Here is an 18,451-nt window from a genome sequence, read left to right on the forward strand (position 1 = left end):
GATGGGAGAGATGGCACATTGTGGTAGCTGTGAATGTTAGAATATGCCTTATTACCTCCTCTGCTTCCATTCCCAGCAGTGTCTCCGAGGACTGTAGAGCCCAGTAGGATGAGGGACCTTTAGTGATGTCACACGATTTTACTTGGTGACTTTAGCGAGAAACACACAGTTGTAGAGTAGAGCGCACCAGTCCAGCACGGACTGGTGCTGTCCGTGCAGCACCAGTCCGTTCCCATTGCAACTGAAACACACAGTTGCAATGGGATGATATCGCCACAAGAGGGCGACTGGAGATTAGTTTCTGTGAGCTTCTCATGTAGATGGCTGCGCAGCAGTGCTGGTAATAATATTCGCAGCTTGTATGATTATCACTCTTCATCAGATTTTTTTTTTCCCAGTTTTTTTTTTTTTTTTCTTAAATGAAATTATTCAATACTTTCTATATATTTTTTAAAAATGATATAGTATTTTCAACATTTTAGGATGCCATGCCCCCGGGCATCACTGAGGAAAAGTGTAACCTAACCATTGATTTTAATGTATTTTTATTAAAAAAGGCGACCCAACCTAACCCTATTCTCACACAGAACCCTCCTCTACTGGGCAACTAATAACCCCCTGGAAAGAACTAAACACCGGCAGCTGCAAATAATGACAGCCGGGAAATGTGAAAGAAGGCGGGGCGTGCGCAGTTAAGCACAGCCCATTCAAGTTGCAAAATATTATAGGTTGCAATATTTTTCATTACACCGGTTTTAGTAACAAAGGGGCCCCTGGGAAAAATTAACCTGGGGCCCCCGACAGACTCCCCCCCCCCCCTCCCCTGACCAAAAAGTGGCAGTAGGGGCCCTTTGTTGCAGCCAAATTTTAACCCAAAGCCCCTGAGCCAGCTATCGTCTATACCCCCCCTCCCCCCCCCCCCAGATCACCCCCAACTTAACTGAGCTCCCCGGGGCATCTGCAATGTCTTTGGTAGTGTAGCATCTCACCTGTCCCGGTGGGGGGCGACCCTCTGTCAGTACTTTGGCTCCATTGCTGGGTCCCAGGGGAGCACAGTTAAGTTGGAAAGAGACATATACAGGGGCGTAGCAATAGGGGGTGCAGAGGTAGCAACCGCATCGGGGCCCATGGACCAGAGGGGCCCCAAAGGGCCCTCCTTCAACTACAGTATTAGCTCTCTATTGGTCCTGTACTCAAAATAATCATTTCTACAGATACTTTGAATAGTGGTAATCATTAATAAACTGTTCCCCATCCCCTTCTTGAACCTCTGACACTTTAGTTACCATTGGCAGTTTTTGGTGCGCCGTATCAATTGTTATGTATAGAGTGCTTGGGGGCCCCAATGTAAAACTTGCATCGGGGCCCACAGCTCCTTAGCTACACCACTGGATATATTTGTTATATATACAGTAGATTGCTTGAGGGGGGAGGTCGGGAAAAACTGCACTGGGGCCCATGGCGCCTTACACAAGCTCCATCACCGTCGCTAGAAAACAAGTGATCCCTGATGGTTGGCAACCACGGCTGCCAATAGACCATCACAGGTGATAGAAGTATATGGGGCCTAAGGGATTCTGGCTCCCACCATGAAGCACATGAAGGCACTTATCTGACACTTGACCAGAGCTGCGAGTTCTGAGGAGGATGCTTGCTGGTATTATATAGATTCTGAATGTAATTCAATTAATTCAATAGTAGCACCAGCTTGCTGTCTCTCACACAGACCTCCTGACACCCCCTCCCTCCCCTTGTGAGTGCATCTTCTCATCATTACCCACTTCAGTCACCTCCTCCCCCACATGCAGTGCTGAAGTTGTGGGCAGAGGATATGCTCTCTGCTTGTAACTCCTGTTCACATTTGCACATGTGATTCTACTAGTGTGTAGATACTGGCAATGGGGTCCAAGCTAAGGGAGAGCAGAGGAAGCTGTAAGACCTCGCTCCCGTTGCGTTCCGATAGCGTGTCCGTACGCAGTTTTTTTGAGGCATTTTTTTTCCTTTCCCGGAACTTGGGTGGACAATGCGTTTTTGTTAAAAGCGCTTTTCTAAGCGCTTATCGAGAGCGTTTTTTTAATTCACTCCCTGACGCAAGTCATGAAGTGAACTCTTTGATCCGGAAAAGAATAAATACAATTTATGTATTCTTAACGCGAACTCAATCGCTGCACAAAGCGGTTTTGTGAGCGTTTTGCGTTTTTCCTATGCCTTCAATTCTGTGCAAATCACCCTGAAAATGGTCCATGCAGCGCTTATGTCAACTGACAATGCACGGAACTCCCCAATCTGAACTACACCATAGGAAAGCATGGTGTAGTAGCTTTTAGGGCGCTTCTGAAAAATCGTCAGAGCTTAAAAAGTACAAAAGCTCCTATAGTGAGAACGAGCCCTGACCTGATCTGCTCTTCCTTGCTGTCTGTTCACAACTCTGAACTAGAGATGGGCCGAACGGTTCGCCGGCGAACGGTTCCCGGCGAACTTCGGTGGTTCGCGTTCGCCTCCCGCAGGCGAACGTTTCCGGAAGTTCGGTTCGCCCCACAATGCACTATGAAGGTCAACTTTGACCCTCTACATCACAGTCAGCAGGCCCAGTGTAGCCAATTAGGCTACACTAGCCCCTGGAGCCCCACCCCCCTTATATAAGGCAGGCAGCGGCGGCCATTACGGCCACTCGTGTGCCTGCATTAGAGAGAGTAGGGCGAGCTGCTGTCTGTCTCTCATAGGGAAAGATTAGTTAGGCTTAGCTTTTCCTGGCTGCATACCTGTTCAGTGATCCTGCCACTGCATACCTGTTCTGTGAACCCACCACTGCATACCTGTTCTGTGATCCTGCCACTGCATACCTGTTCTGTGAACCCACCCACCACTGCATACCTGTTCAGTGATCCTGCCACTGCATACCTGTTCTGTGAACCCACCACTGCATACCTGTTCTGTGATCCTGCCACTGCATACCTGTTCTGTGAACCCACCCACCACTGCATACCTGTTCAGTGATCCTGCCACTGCATACCTGTTCTGTGAACCCACCACTGCATACCTGTTCTGTGAACCCACCCACCACTGCATACCTGTTCAGTGATCCTGCCACTGCATACCTGTTCTGTGAACCCACCCACCACTGCATACCTGTTCAGTGATCCTGCCACTGCATACCTGTTCTGTGAACCCACCACTGCATACCTGTTCTGTGAACCCACCACTGCATACCTGTTCTGTTCAGTGGACCTGCCACTGCATACCTGTTCTGTTCAGTGGACCCGCCACTGTATACCTGTTTAGTGAACCCGCCACTGCATACCTGTTCTGTTCAGTGAACAGTTTGGTGTGTCAGTGTGAAGCAGTACCTTAATTACACTACCTGATTGATGTATACACATGCAAGATGTTTTAAAGCACTTTAGGCCTGTCATTTAGCATTCAATATGATTTCTGTCCTTAAAACGCTGCTTTGCGTCAAATCCAGATTTTTCCTGGGGACTTTTGGCGTATATCCCACTCCGCCATGCCCCCCTCCAGGTGTTAGACCCCTTGAAACATCTTTTCCATCACTTTTGTGGCCAGCATAATTATTTTTTTTTTTCAAAGTTCGCATCCCCATTGAAGTCTATTGCGGTTCGCGAACTTTAACGCGAACCGAACCTTCCGCGGAAGTTCGCGAACCCGGTTCGCGAACCTAAAATCGGAGGTTCGGCCCAACTCTACTCTGAACCAAGCTCATTAACCAGGATGATGTATGCTACAGACTTCAGAGATGAAAAGGAATTCAGTAGGACAGGGAGACAGTGACTGATACTGGCTGTGTGTGATATATGCATGTAGTACCTGTGTTTGCATTTTGTGTGCTCAGTATAGTATGTACAGATGGCTGTGCTGTTTTTGGATCTGAGGGCTCATGCACACTTATAATGCACAGGCGAATGCATTGTCCCTGAGGCGTTTTGAAACTCTCTCTGTGCCTTTGTACTCTAGGGAAAAAAAAGTCTGCCTACTTAAAACAGAAGTATTAACGATAATTCAGGTTAGAGAGAGCATATGATGTCTCCCACAATGCATCACTGCTGAATATGCAAATCATCTTTTGTTGTCCCCGAAAGCTTAACACACCTCCAGAACTGCTGGAATGCAGTGATGTGTCAGCTTGTTACTTGTACAGAGCCACAATAATCCAACATGCATACAGACTGTAAGGGGCTACAACCAAGAAGGTAAATTTTTGTTTTGCTTAACAGAGGGCTTTTTGGTCCTTTGTAGTTCCTAGGAGTTTGGGTTCACCATGAGCTTGCTGGGTAGTCTGTAACTCTGGGTGTTCCAAGTCCTACCCCATAGAGCCACATTAATCCATGCCATGCACTGATGAGGATCAAATAATCCAAAACAGTCTGAATGCATGTTGGATTATTACCTGGTTTGTGTTTCCGTTACCCCCTGCTACCTCTTCCCTATGACCGGCAGCATGTACATTATGTGACTGCATACATGCCGCCGGGCACAGGTGGCTAGCGGGGCGGAGACAGAACACAGGAGGGAGCGTGGCGACAGACAGGCGAGTGTGTGCTCAGCTGCCAACATTCTGTAGGGGCTCCGGTAAAGTATTCTTTTAGACGGGCGGACCTGAGGGAGTCCATCAGTCCAGCTGTCATTTACTGCCACACACCCGGCCTGACCCCTTTCGAACAAGATCTTCAGTTTGGCTTGATGGATTTTAATTTTCAATTTCAGCCAGAAATCGATCGAAACTACAGTGGTGACACAACAATCTCCAGCAAATTAAATCACGGTGATCAAATCTGCTAGAGAAAATCGATAAGTGTATGAGTGATGAGGTCGTCTAAAGGTTATAATACCCATACACTGGCAGATGGTCAGCAGATTTGACCATCAGGTAGATCCATTTCTGATCGAATCTGAATAGAGAGGGATCTACTACCTGCCACACATATGCACACAGATTTCCAATAGAGGAAAGCTAATTAGAGGAAATTAGCAGAAAAGTTATTGAAAATCTGTGCAGCCACGTCTGCCTGCCAGGCATCACCTGTGAGTTGGCACTCCTCCTCCCATGTCCCACCGTTTCTCCATGACTACCGGGGGCGCCTGTACCATGTGACACCGCCATATGTATTGACGTCATGTACATACAGCGGTGTCACATGGTACTGGTGCTACTGGTGGTCATGGAAAAATAGGCGGGACAGACAGGCGACACACACGCGGTATGCAAATTCTGATGGCTCTGCCGTGCAGATTTTTTCTGCACAGAAAAACGCTCAGAACTATTGTCTATGTGAATCTGCATGCAGGAAACGCATGCAGATTTGCTCTAGTGGAAACAGGCCCTTAGTGATGTCAGTCAACACTAGTGTTGTCCGGATCATGTACGATTCGGATCTTTGATCCGAATCTCTTTTCTGAGTCGAATCATCTGGATCATCAAAATGAACGGTTCGGTTCACAAAGGGGGTGGAGCCAGGAGCAGCACGCCCCCCTCTCAGCGGGCAGGGGGGTCCTGGAAGCAGAGCAGAGATGGATCGCTCAGTTGGAGGGGAGCCAGCCTTGCGGGGACAGGTAGATGAGAGAGAGGGGACATGGGTGCCACTGCCAGATATGTGTAGAGCACACACACTGGCTATAACGTGCTGCTGATTATAGGCTGTCTGTTCCGTATTTGTGCACAGTGAACAAATGGGAAACTTTTGGCACAGAAGCACAGCTCAGTAATTTTGCAGACAGCGTGCTGGGCTAGGACAGGGCAGGCACTGTGACTGCAGGGCAATATGATCCTCCTGAGTGTTGGAGGTGAGAAAAAGACACATTGGGGAATGTTTTCTTTCACTGTGAGACGTTTGCATTCAAAGTATACAGATGAACATATAGGTGAAATATTTTTAAAGCATATGATTGCAACATGTGGGTAATGTGTGCGAAAAAACATTTCTGCTCTCTGCTCACCCCTCTTCGTCCACCTCCTCCCTTCTCTGTCCAGTGTCCACTCCCTGCCCTTCTATGTCCATCATCCCCCCTTCTCTGTCCATCCACCCCCCTCCCCTTCTCTGTCCACAGCAGGGAAAGTCCTGTCCTGCTGGTCATTTCACCCCTGAATGCTTCCCTAGTAAAATGATTTGAGATTCGGATCAAAGATCCGGATCTTTTCAATGATCCGATTCGAATCATCCGAATCATTGAAAAGATCTGGACTTCCCATCTCTAGTCAACACTAGTGTTGGGCGAACACCTGGATGTTCGGGTTCGGGAACGTTCGCCGAACATGGCCGCGATGTTCGGCATGTTCGGGCCGAACCCCGAACTCCCCGAACATCCCGCTTTTGGGGGCCCTATGGGGTTGCAGGCATAAGGGGGGAGCATGCCCCGATCGCGGGGGGGGGGGGGGGGGTCGGAAATTCCCCCAACCCCCTCCGCTAGCGCTCCCCCCTCTGCCCGCTTCCCCATACAAAAGTTTAAGGAAAGTAAAATAGTACCGGTGGTAGTGGCTGGCAGTGGCACTGTGAAGTGAGTGAGGAGGAGGAGTCCGCAGAGTGACGCGTTGAGGGAGGCCGGGCAGCGGCGGTTCAGCGGTAGTACCCTTGTGGTACTTCTGCCCTTTCTCTGACCTCACGTCCTCTGCATACGAGGGTACGCGTCATGCGTACCCTCGTATGCGTCATCACGCAGAGGACATGAGGTCAGAGAAAGGGCGGAAGTACCACAAGGGTACTACCGCTGAATCGCCCGCTGCCCGGCCTCCCTCAACGCGTCACTCTCCGGACTCCTCCTCCTCACTCACTTCACAGTGCCACTGCCAGCCACTACCACCGGTACTATTTTACTTTCCTTAAACTTTTGTATGGGGAAGCGGGCAGAGGGGGGAGCGCTAGCGGAGGGGGTGGGGGGAATTTCCGACACCCCCCCCCCCCCGCGATCGGGGCATGCTCCCCCCTTATGCCTGCGACCCCATAGGGGGGCCGTATTCGGCCGAACAGTGCCCTGTTCGGCCGAACAGGGGCCCTGTTCGGCCAGGCATTGAGCCGTTCGGGCGAACCCGAACAGTTTGGCCGAACACCACCAGGTGTTCGGCCGAACTCGAACATAACCCGAACAGGGTGATGTTCTGCAGAACCCGAACAGTGGCGAACACTGTTCGCCCAACACTAGTCAACATGCCAAGTCACATGATTTTACTTGATGACTTTGGTGACTTTAGTGAGAAACACACAGTTGCAATGGGATGATATCACCACAAGAGGGAGACTAGAGATTAGTTTCTGTGAGCTTCTCATGTACATCAGTAGATGGCTGCGCAGTGCTTGTATAAAACAAGTGATCCCTGATGGTTGGCAACCAGGGCTGCCAATAGACCATCACAAGTGGTGTGAGTGTACGGGGCCTAAGGGATTCTGGCTCCCACCATGAAGGCACTTATCTGACACTTGACCAGAGCTGCGAGTTCTGAGGAGGATGCTTGCTGGTATATAGATTCTGAATGTAATTCAATTAATTCAATAGTAGCAGTAGCACCAGCTTGCTGTCTCTCACACAGACCTCCTGACATCCCCTCCTTCCCCTTGTGAGTGCATCTTCTCATCATTACCCACTTCAGTCACCTCCTCCTCCCAGGTGCAGTGCTGAAGCTGTGGGCAGAGGATATGCTCTCTGTTTGTAACTCCTGTTCACATTTGTACATGTGATTCTACTAGTGTGTAGATACTGGCAATGGGGTCCAAGCTAAGGGAGAGCAGAGGAAGCTGTAAGACCTCGTTCCCGATAGCATGTCAGTTCGCAGTTTTTTTGAGGCATTTTTTTATTCCTTTCCCAGGGCTTGGGTGGGTGATGCGTTTTTGATAAAAGCGCTTTTCTAAGCGATTTTCCAGAGTGTTTTTTTAATTCACTCCCTGACACAAGTCAGGAGGTGAACTCTTTGATCTGGAAAATAATAAATACAAATTATTTATTCTTAAAAACGCGAACGCAATCGCTGCACAAAGCTATTTTGTGAGCATTTTGCGTTTTTCCTATACCTTCCATTCTGGGCAAAACGCCCTGAAAATGTCCATGCAGCGCTTATGTCAACTGACAATGCTCCTCCTTGCTGTCTGTTCACAGCTCTAAACCAAGCTCATTAACCAGAATTATGTATGCTACAGACTTCAGAGATGAAAAGGAATTCAGTAGGACAGGGAGACAGTGAGTGAGTGATACTGGCTGTGTGTAATGTATGTATATGTATGTAGTACCTGTGTTTGCATTTTGTGTGCCTCAGTATAGTATATACAGACGGCTGTGCTGTTTTTGGATCTGAGGGCTCATGCACACTTATAATGCACATGCGAATGCATTGTCCCTGAGGCGCTTTGCGACTCTCTCTGTGCCTTTGTACTTTAAAGTGGTCTGAAAGCCAGCATTTCTACTTTGTTCTAAAAGATTCCTCACAGCTTTAAAGCTACTATCCCAGAAAAAAATTCTAGCAGAACATCACTGAAATGGTTAAACAAAGCACTTTCTCCTGCTATTCAGCTTCAAATCTGCATCCAAACTGGAGATAACAGTATATTTTTTACTTGTTAAACACAAATGTATTAACACTGGAATGTAAACTGTCTCTGCTTCAGGCACACACAGAATAGCTCATTAGAAGATTTTAATATATAATAAAAGCAGTTATAATAGAATAAGAATAAAATGCAATGCCAGCTTTCAGGGCAAGAAAAACTACACTTTGGAAACTTGTAATTTGCAAACAGACAATATTATGTGTGCACAAAAGCAAATATGATAACTGTATGAGTAATAAAAAGTAGGAAAACACATTTTTATTGAATTTTATGTCAGAGGTTCAGACCACTTTAAGGAAAAAAAGGGTCTGCCTTCTTAAAACAGATGATATTAGTGATAATTCAGGTTGGAGAGAGCATATGAGGTCCCCCACGATGCATCACGGCTGAATATGCAAATCATCCTTTGTTGTCCCCGAAAGCTAAACACACCTCCAGAACTGCTGGAATGCAATGATGTGACAGCTTGTTAATTGTACAGAGCCACAATAATCCAACATGAATACAGACTGTAAGGGGCTACAACCAAGAAGGTAAACTCGTTTAACATTTTAGTAAGAGGGCTTTTTGGTCCTTTGTAGTTCCTAGGAGTTCTGGTTCACCATGAGCTTGCTGGGTAGTCTGTAACTCTGGGTGTTCCAAGTACTACCCCATAGAGCCACATTAATCCATGCCATGCACTGATGAGGATCAAACAATCCAAAACAGTCTGAATGCATGTTGGATTATTACCTGGTTTGTGTTTCCGTTACCCCCTGCTACCTCTTCCCTGTGACTGGCAGCATGTACATTATGTGACGGCATACATGCCGCCGGGCACAGGTGGCTAGCGGGGACGGAGACAGAACTCAGGAGGGAGCGTGGCGACAGACAGGCGAGTGTGTGCTCAGCTGCCAACATTCTGTAGGGGCCCCGGTAAAGTACTCTTTTAGGCGGGCGGACCTGAGGGAGTCCATCAGTCAGCTGTCATCTACCGCCACGCACCCCGCCTGACCCCTTTCGAACAAGATCTTTAATTTGGCTTGATGGATTTTAATCTTCAATTTCAGCCAGAAATCGATCGAAACTACAGTGGTGACACAACAATCTCCAGCAAATTAAATCACGGGGATCAAATCTGCTAGAGAAAATCGATAAGTGTATGAGTGATGAGGTCATCTAAAGGTTATAATACCCATACACTGGCAGATGGTCAGCAGATTTGACCATCAGGTAGATCCATTTCTGATCGAATCTGAATAGAGAGGGATCTACTACCTGCCACACATATGCACACAGATTTCCAATAGAGGAAAGCTATTTAGAGGAAATTAGCAGAGAAGCTATTGAAAATCTGTGCAGCCACGTCTGCCTGCTAGGCATCACCTGTGCTTTTGCACTCCTCCTCCCATGTCCCACCGTCTTTATCCATGACTACCGGGGGCGCCTGTACCATGTGACACCGCCATATGTACTGACGTGATGTACATACAGCGGTGTCACATGGTACTGGTGCTACTGGTGGTCATGGAAAAAGAGGCGGGACATGGGAGGAGGTGTGCCAACAGATAGGTGAGCCTGCAACACTCAACATGGGTCCGGAAGGTACATATCTTACATGGGGGGGGGGGGGGGGGGGAGCAGGTGGGGTTCCATCAGTCATTAGGCAATCAAAAGCCGCTACCACTGCACACCCTCCAAGCCCTTTCATACGAGATCTTTCCATCATGCCAGATTGATCACTCTGATCAATTTTGGACGTAAAACAAAAAAATGGAAATGACAATGGTGAACCCACATTGCGATATCAATCTCTGCCAGATTCGATAATCATTTTTAATCGGTTGGATATCGATACCACAAATGGAGTAATATACTGTATGTATATTGTCTGCACATCTGCATAACAGCCAATTAACATTCATCTGATGAAAATTGAAACATAACGAAGATGAAATAGGAAAAAGATCGACTCAGTTAAAACCTGTTTTATTGATTACAGTGAGTATATATGACAGTCAAACATTCCAACTAATCATCATCATAAAAAGTAAAATATCAGAATACAACATTTAACCCCTCCCCCCAAAAGAACCAATCTCGGGCCTTCGGTTCTGTGTGGTTGTCTCCAATCTGCTGGCCAGTGAGCACCTTAAGGTCCCTATTAATGAGATAATGTTGATTGTACAATTTCACCACTTCTATGGCATTTGTGATGCAACCTAAAATACCCATTCGATATTCACTTAGTTTGCCTTTCTACTACAGCAGAATCCCGGCGGGGATCACCTGGTGCCAGATACATGTGTTTGCAAAGCACAAACCTCCCCCTTGTAGCAACAAATACTCACCAACTCTCCAGCGGCGTCCTGTTGTTCCTAGCGGGCTCCTGGTGGCTTTCCGACATCCTCCATGCATGGCTCACGTGCGTCGGGTCATGTGACACACTGGGAGAAGTGCATGGACACTGGAAGCCGCCAGGAGCTTGCTAGGAGCTGGAGGAGCAGTGAGTATTTTAAAGCAGGCAGCCTCCCTCTCCCCCGCCCTAAAAAAATGCAAAAAACCCAGTCCCCGTTATCCCTCAGGCATGCTGGATAGTTGGGACTTCCGGTTGCCGGAGTTCTGGATAATGGGGACTTTGCTGTACAAAGATTTGGTAAAATTATACAATCAAGATTGCATCATTGATGGACACCTGGACAGCTGCAACCAAATGACAGCATTTATAACCGTAAGCCTGCTAGGGATGGATGACTCCTCACTGCCTGTACCATGCGCTTGTGAGCACCTGATAGGTTCTGGAAGCAGCTGGCACATGGCCGATGCACTGCCTGCAGCTGCCCATGTGAAAGAGGCCTTAATGTCCAGGGAAACAAATCTATAGCAGAGGCTCCCAGTCATCTCTAGCTGGATCTGGGGGAAAGGAATAGTAAGGATAAATTCTGATTGTCATCACAGCACCATGTTGGAGAGGAGGAGCCAGCAGCACAAGAGAATGGTGATGTCAGTTCACGTGGCCACAAATGTAGGGGACTCTCCATTAGACTAGAGTAGGGAGGCTGCTTTAGTCTAAATGATGGGAAATAGTCCATTAGCATCAAAAGCAAAGATAAAAATGTGTCCTCTGCCTCCACCCACTGTGTGACTTGGGCAGTGTGCAGCACGATCACTATAATAAGGCTCCTACATCTTTATATGTCACCTCGAGCTCGATCATGCGGGTGACAGCTTGGAACAAACACTTTACAGACCTGTCAATGGCGCAGCTTTCTGTGGGTGGGGTAAGTAGTGGAGCAATGAGCTCAGCTGTTTCTGCCATTTAAACATCCATCTTTAACTGGTTCGCGTGCCACAGTTTTTAAAGGGCACCTGAAGTGATAGGAATATGGAGGCTGGCATATTTATTTCTTTTTCAACAATACCAGTTGCCTGGCAATCCTGCTAATGTCTTTGGCTGCAGTAGTCTCTGAATCACCAAACTGAAACAAGCATGCAGCTAATCCAGCTTGCAACGAGATAAAAACAAGGAACACCAAGAGCCCCAATAGTGTAATATGTACTGGTAAAAGGTTACTAGATAGAGTAAATATTAATACTCACAAACCAGGGTTACCATTAGGCAACCATTGTAAAGGCAGGTGGGGAGATTGTCCTGACCCCACTCAGGAATAAGAAGTCACTCTTTGTAGATGAGAAAGAGGGGGTTCAACCCTCCACCCAGGGTGGACTCAATATAATGTAGGAGAACAGAGGTGCCAAAAGGATAAAAGGAAGATAAATGAGCTTAAAAAAACAAATTCTTGGTAAATAGAGGAGGTAGTGGTGGACTTACCTCCTCCAAGTAGACACACAACGACTGTAGTAAAGACAGTCAATATATTTTATTTATGAACTCCAAATATGCAACGCGTTTCGCAGGTTTGATCCCGTTTCATCAGGCAATAACAACGGAGCAATAGCATATGTGGTCAGTAAAAGAGCATTGACTTTCTTTACTACAGTCGTTGTGTGTCTACTTGGAGGAGGTAAGCAGAGGCGGGACAAGGTCCTTCAGCACCCAAGGCTGAGACAGCAAAGTGCGCCCCCCATCCCTCCCACCTCAGCCTTCACGCACTGATTGCTATTAGACTAATAGGTGCCCCAGGGCCCCCAACCTCCTCAATACCTTAATCTCTAGTTATCTGGCTTGCAGTCACTGTCATGTATCCTCTTTTCTTATTTCTTTCTGCTTCAAACACAACTGGTAATGACAGCTGAATGAATTGTGCGCCCCCTCCTACACTGCGCCCTGAGGCTGGAGCCTCTCCAGCCTCTGCCTCGGCCCTGGAGGTAAGTCCACCACTACCTCCTCTATTTACCAAGAATTTGGTTTTTTAAGCTCATTTAGCTTCCTTTTATCCTTTTGGCGCCTCTGTTCTCCTGCATAACGCAGCTAATCCAGTCAGACTTCAAACATCTGATCCACATGCTTATTCAGCAGGATAGCCAGGCAACATGCATTGTTTAAAAGACAATACATAGGTCAGCCTCCATATCTTTCTCAGTTCAGGTGTAACAATGCAAATTGCCTGGCTATCCTGACCCACTGCCTGCAATACATTTAGCCATAGAACCTGAACAAGCATGCGGATCAGATGTTTTTGACAAAAATCTGACTGGATTAGCTACATGCTTGTTTTAGGTGTGTGATTCAGACACCACTGATGCTAAAAACATCAGAACTGCCAGGCAACTGGTATTGTTTAAAATGGAATAACTATGGCAGCCTCTAGATCCCTCTTGCTTCAGATGACCTTTAAAGGGAAGGTTCAGGGAGGGTGGATTAAAAATAAAAATCAAATTCCACTTACCTGGGGCTTCCTCCAGCCCGGAGGACGTCCGATGACGTCAGAGCGCCGGCGTGGGACGCAGAAGTTCCGGGCCTTGGAGTGCAGAAGAGCCCGACCTGGCAGCCGGCCTGGCCAGGTCGGGTGCGCCACCGGAGACCACCGGGAGCCTGCGGAGCGGCGGCGAGGGCACCTCCTGCCTGCCACGGGCTGGAGGAAGCCCCAGGTAAGTGGAATTTGATTTTTATTTTTTGCCCACCCTCCCTGAACCTTTCCTTTAAGTGATCCTGTAGGTCACCTGTACAGATTTTCAGCTGAGATAGCTGTGAGCATTCAATGTAGTGTGTGTAGGAGGTTTTGTGACTGAGACTGTTCAACTCACAAATCTTCCCTCTATTTACTGTGCAAAATGAAAGTGAAGATATGGGGCCTGATTCACAAAGCGGTGCTAACCTAGTTAGCACACCTAAAGACTTTGGGCCTGCTAACTAGGGTGCTAAGTACTTAGCATGCACCAAAGTAAATCAGATCGCTTGCAAAGTACCGCGCGCAAAGGCCGGTGCGTGCGAAATGGTGCATCGGGTGCAACGAAAATGGCGCACCTATAAGGGTGCATTGGATGCGCCCTAAACGTTGCACCTATGCAACGTTATAGGCGCATCGGGTGCACCGTTTTCGTCGCACCCGATGCAACGTTTCGCACGCACCGGTCTTTGCGCATGCAAATTTTTGCGTGCAAGCGCTAATTAGCGCACGCACAGGATTTTTAGGAGTGATAAGTGGCTTTTCACAAGCGTGCTAACAGTTAGCACCGCTTTGTGAATCAAGCCCATAGTGACAGCTGATGTGTTCTAGGAAGAAGCAGAGACCTCACATGTATCAAACTGAGCTAAATGGCATGTGTAACCGGAGATACTGATCTCGCATGAGAATCTCATGTACAAGTGGGACAGAAGTGGGACATTTAACCCGGCATTAGTCTTAAAGGATACCCGAAGGGACATGTGACATGATGAGATAGACATGGGTATGTACAGTGCCTAGCACACAAATAACTAGGCTGTGTTCCTTTTTTCCTTTCTGTGTCTGAAAGAGTTAAATATCAGGTATGCATGTGGCTGACTCAGTCCTGACTTAGACAGGAAGTGACTACAGTGTGGCCCTCACTGATAAGAAATTCCATTTTTTTTCTCTTTCTTGCTCTCAGAAGCCATTTTCTGCTAGGAAAGTGTTTTATAGTTGGAATTTCTTATCAGTGAGGGTCACACTGTAGTCACTTCCTGTCTGAGTCAGCCACATACATACCTGATATTTAACTCTTTCAGACAGAGAAAGGAAAAAAGGAACACAGCATAGTTATTTGTGTGCTAGGCACTGTACATACCTATGTCTATCTCATCATGTCACATGCCACTTCGGGTATCCTTTAAAAAGAAAAACAAAAAGCGTAGCCTGCTCCTCATCCATGCCTGGGGCATTTCTACCTACCCCTTGTCCAGGCCCTGAAATTAATACTACACTTAGTGGCCAGAAAATGACAGACGCCCTCTAATAACGAGTTGGTCCAGCTTTAGCACTGATAGCAGCAGATATTCTTCTTGTCATGGACTCCACAAGATGCTGATACCGTTGCTTTGGAATGTTGTCCCATGCTGACATAATGGCAGCTCTAAGTTGGGTCAGATTGCATGGTGGCGTTTCTGAACTTTGAAGTGATCTCTCAACTTCGTCCCACAAATGCTCAATAGGATTGAGGTCAGGGCCAATTTAAAGAGAACCCGAGGTGGGTTTGAAGATTATTATCTGCATACAGAGGCTGGATCTGCCTATACAGCCCAGCCTCTGTTGCTATCCCAAACCCCACTAAGGTCCCCCTGCACTCTGCAATCCCTCATAAATCACAGCCACGCTGCTGACAAACAGCTTGTCAGAGCTGGCTGTGTTTATCTCTATAGTGTCAGTCTGCTGCTCTCCCCGCCTCCTGCAGAACTCCAGTCCCCGCCTGCATCCCTTCCCTCCCTGCTGATTGGAGGGAAGGGACGGGGGCAGGGACCGGAGCTATGCAGGAGGCGGGGGAGCAGCTGAGACTGACACTACAGATGAAAACACAGCCTCACAGCACGGCTATGATTTATGAGGGATTGCAGAGTGCAGGGGGACCTTAGTGGGGTTTGGGATAGCAACAGAGGCTCTGTTGTATAGGCAGATCCAGCCTCTGTATGCAGATAACATTCTTTAAACACACCTCGGGTTCTCTTTAAGACAGATACAGATCAAGCTCTTGATGGTCTCCTGCTGCTAAAGCCCATTCTTTGCAAAGTCCATCTTGTTGTGCATTGGGATATGCTGTGTGATGCACTTGTAAAGAAGTCAGCTGTAATTGTCATGTTAATTCTGTTGCTGTACATTTTGTGTGCTTCTTGCCTTTCACCTCTCTAGTTCACCGGCCTTTTTCGACGAGAATAGTCTTTATCATTGAAGTTTTTTTTTCTCAACTGCCACTCTCTAAACACCCGAGATACTGCTGGGTTGTTGCTGAGTCGTTGTTTTAGAGATGTTAGCACCAGCTCTTGCTCCGACAGTCATCACTCATTTAAAGTCACTGAAGTTTTTCGTCTTACCCATTTTGATATTAACTTCCATTACTACGTTGTCCGAAGCTGAGAGTTCCTTATATGAGCTAAACTGTGTTGTTTCGTCACTCTACGTCAATGTTGGACTGTTTACTTTCAAATAGTTCTGATTTTTTTTGGCCACTCAGTGTATTAGATCAAACCTCAGCATAGGGCTGCACGATTTCTCGGTTTTAAACCGAAATCGCGGTTCCTGTGAAAACGATTTGGAGATCGTCTGGATCCGGCGGTTTTCGGTCTTTAGTGCCCGCTCTTGGCCGCATGGCCATGGTCCGCCTACCGCAGCGCCGAGCCACAGAAGCAGTGCATATTTATGATGTTAATGAGCCGGGCAGCGGGGGGAGGAGAGTTCAGTCCAGAGCGGCACACAGCTTCTCCAATCGCTGGATAGCAATGGAATGAGGGCAGCGGTAGGCGGAGCTGTACTAGAGTGTACAGCTCCGCCTACCGCTGCCGTCATACCATCGGTATCCAGCGATTGGAGAAGCTGTGTGCCGCTCTGGACTGAACTCTCCTCCCCCCGCTGCCCGGCTCATTAACATCATAAATATGCACTGCTGCCACTGGATCCCCCCCCCCCCCCCCCCGAGTCCCGTACGGCATACCTATCTATACTGGGCACTTTACTAGCTATACTGGGGCACTATACTAACTATTCTGGGGCACTACCTACCCATACTGGGCACTATACTAGCCATACTGGGGCACTATATTAGCCATACTGGGGCACTATACTAGCCATACTGGGGCACTATGCTAGCTATACTGGGGCACTATGCTAGCTATACTGGGCACTATACTAGCTATACTGGGCACTATACTAGCTATACTGGGGCACTATATTAGCTATACTGGGCACTATACTAGCTATACTGGGGCACTATACTAACTATACTGGGGCACTACCTACCCATACTGGGCACTATACTAGCTATACTGGGCACTATACTGGGGCACTACCTACCTATACTGGGGCACTGCCTACCCATACTGGGCACTATACTAGCTATACTGAGGCACTACCTACCCATACTGCCGGACACTATACTATCTATACTGGGACACTATACTGGCTATACTGGGGCACTATGCTAGCTATACTGGAGCACTATACTAGCTATACTGGGGTAACTATACTAGCCACACTGGGGCAACTAAACTCCCTATATTGCGGCTACTATGCTAGCTATGCCGCAGCACCCCAGTCCTCCCCCCCCCCAAATCCGCTGCGCACGACACTGTACACTAGGACGCCACCCATCCCCCCCCCAGTCCCCGGAGAAAAATGTGGTCAGAAAGTGGACCCTGCCGTACGCCGCAGTCCACACAATATTGTTCAAGCTCAGGGGTACATTGTGAATTAAGTGCTAAAGCTTGTTTTGGAAAAAATCGTGAAAAAAATCGAAATCACAATTTCTGACAGAAAAATCGCAATTTCAATTTTTAGCCAAAATCGTGCAGCCCTACCTCAGCAGGAATCTGATCCTGTATCGATTGCACCACTGCCATCGCCAGTTCTGTACTGCCCGATGCAATACAAAGCTATTCAGCTGAAAACTGCGTACATCTGGTAAATACAGAAATAAGAAAAATTCTCATCTTCTTGTGAGATGATCCTGTGTACACAGCACAGATCGAATAAACCCATCAGCTTCACTGATTCCAGAGAGGGCCTCCGCATCTTATTCACAAGAAAGAAGGCCGCTACAGTCATGGGACGCATTCTGAAGAAGCCTCCTGCTTCTCTTCCTCTCGTATAATGTATGTCACAGGACTAACAACCAGGGCTGTGGAGTCGGTCCAAAAATCCTCCGACTCTGACTCCGACTCCTCAGTTTAGGATTCCACCGACTCCGACTCCTCGACTCCGACTCCTCTAATTTGCATATTACAATTTTGTTGATTAAAAGTATGTAACATGAAATTCGTCTCTTAACTGCCAACGCTTAGGAATTTTACAAGACAACTTAAGTGAGAAGGATATGTAGACTACTATATTTATTCCCTTTAGACTAAAACTAGTCCTTGGTAAAAGTACTTGTAAAGGTACAGACAGGAACAAAGAACATCTATCAGGCCCTAGGCAATGTAACTGTGGGTACATGTAAGAATGATGTGCAGGTACTCTGCAGGGGAATAAGGAGATTCTTCCTCTATTACACATCTGAACATGGATCAGGCCCTAGACAATGTGACTGTGGGTACATGTAAGAGTGATGTGCAGGTACTCTGTAGGGGAATTAGGAGATTCTTCCTCTATTACACATCTGAACATGGATCAGGCCCTAGGCAATGTGACTGTGGGTACTTCTTCCTCTATTACACATTCTTCATGCACAATCTGAACCAGGTTTATGGGTGATAGACAACACCTCTGTGTTCAATGTGCACAACATTCTCAGTGGATTCCCTGCAGCTCTGTGGAGAGCGCATATGTAGAGTATAGTACTACTGTGTAACATAG

Source organism: Hyperolius riggenbachi, chromosome 10 (genome assembly GCF_040937935.1).
Source record: "Hyperolius riggenbachi isolate aHypRig1 chromosome 10, aHypRig1.pri, whole genome shotgun sequence".
NCBI lineage: Eukaryota > Metazoa > Chordata > Amphibia > Anura > Hyperoliidae > Hyperolius > Hyperolius riggenbachi.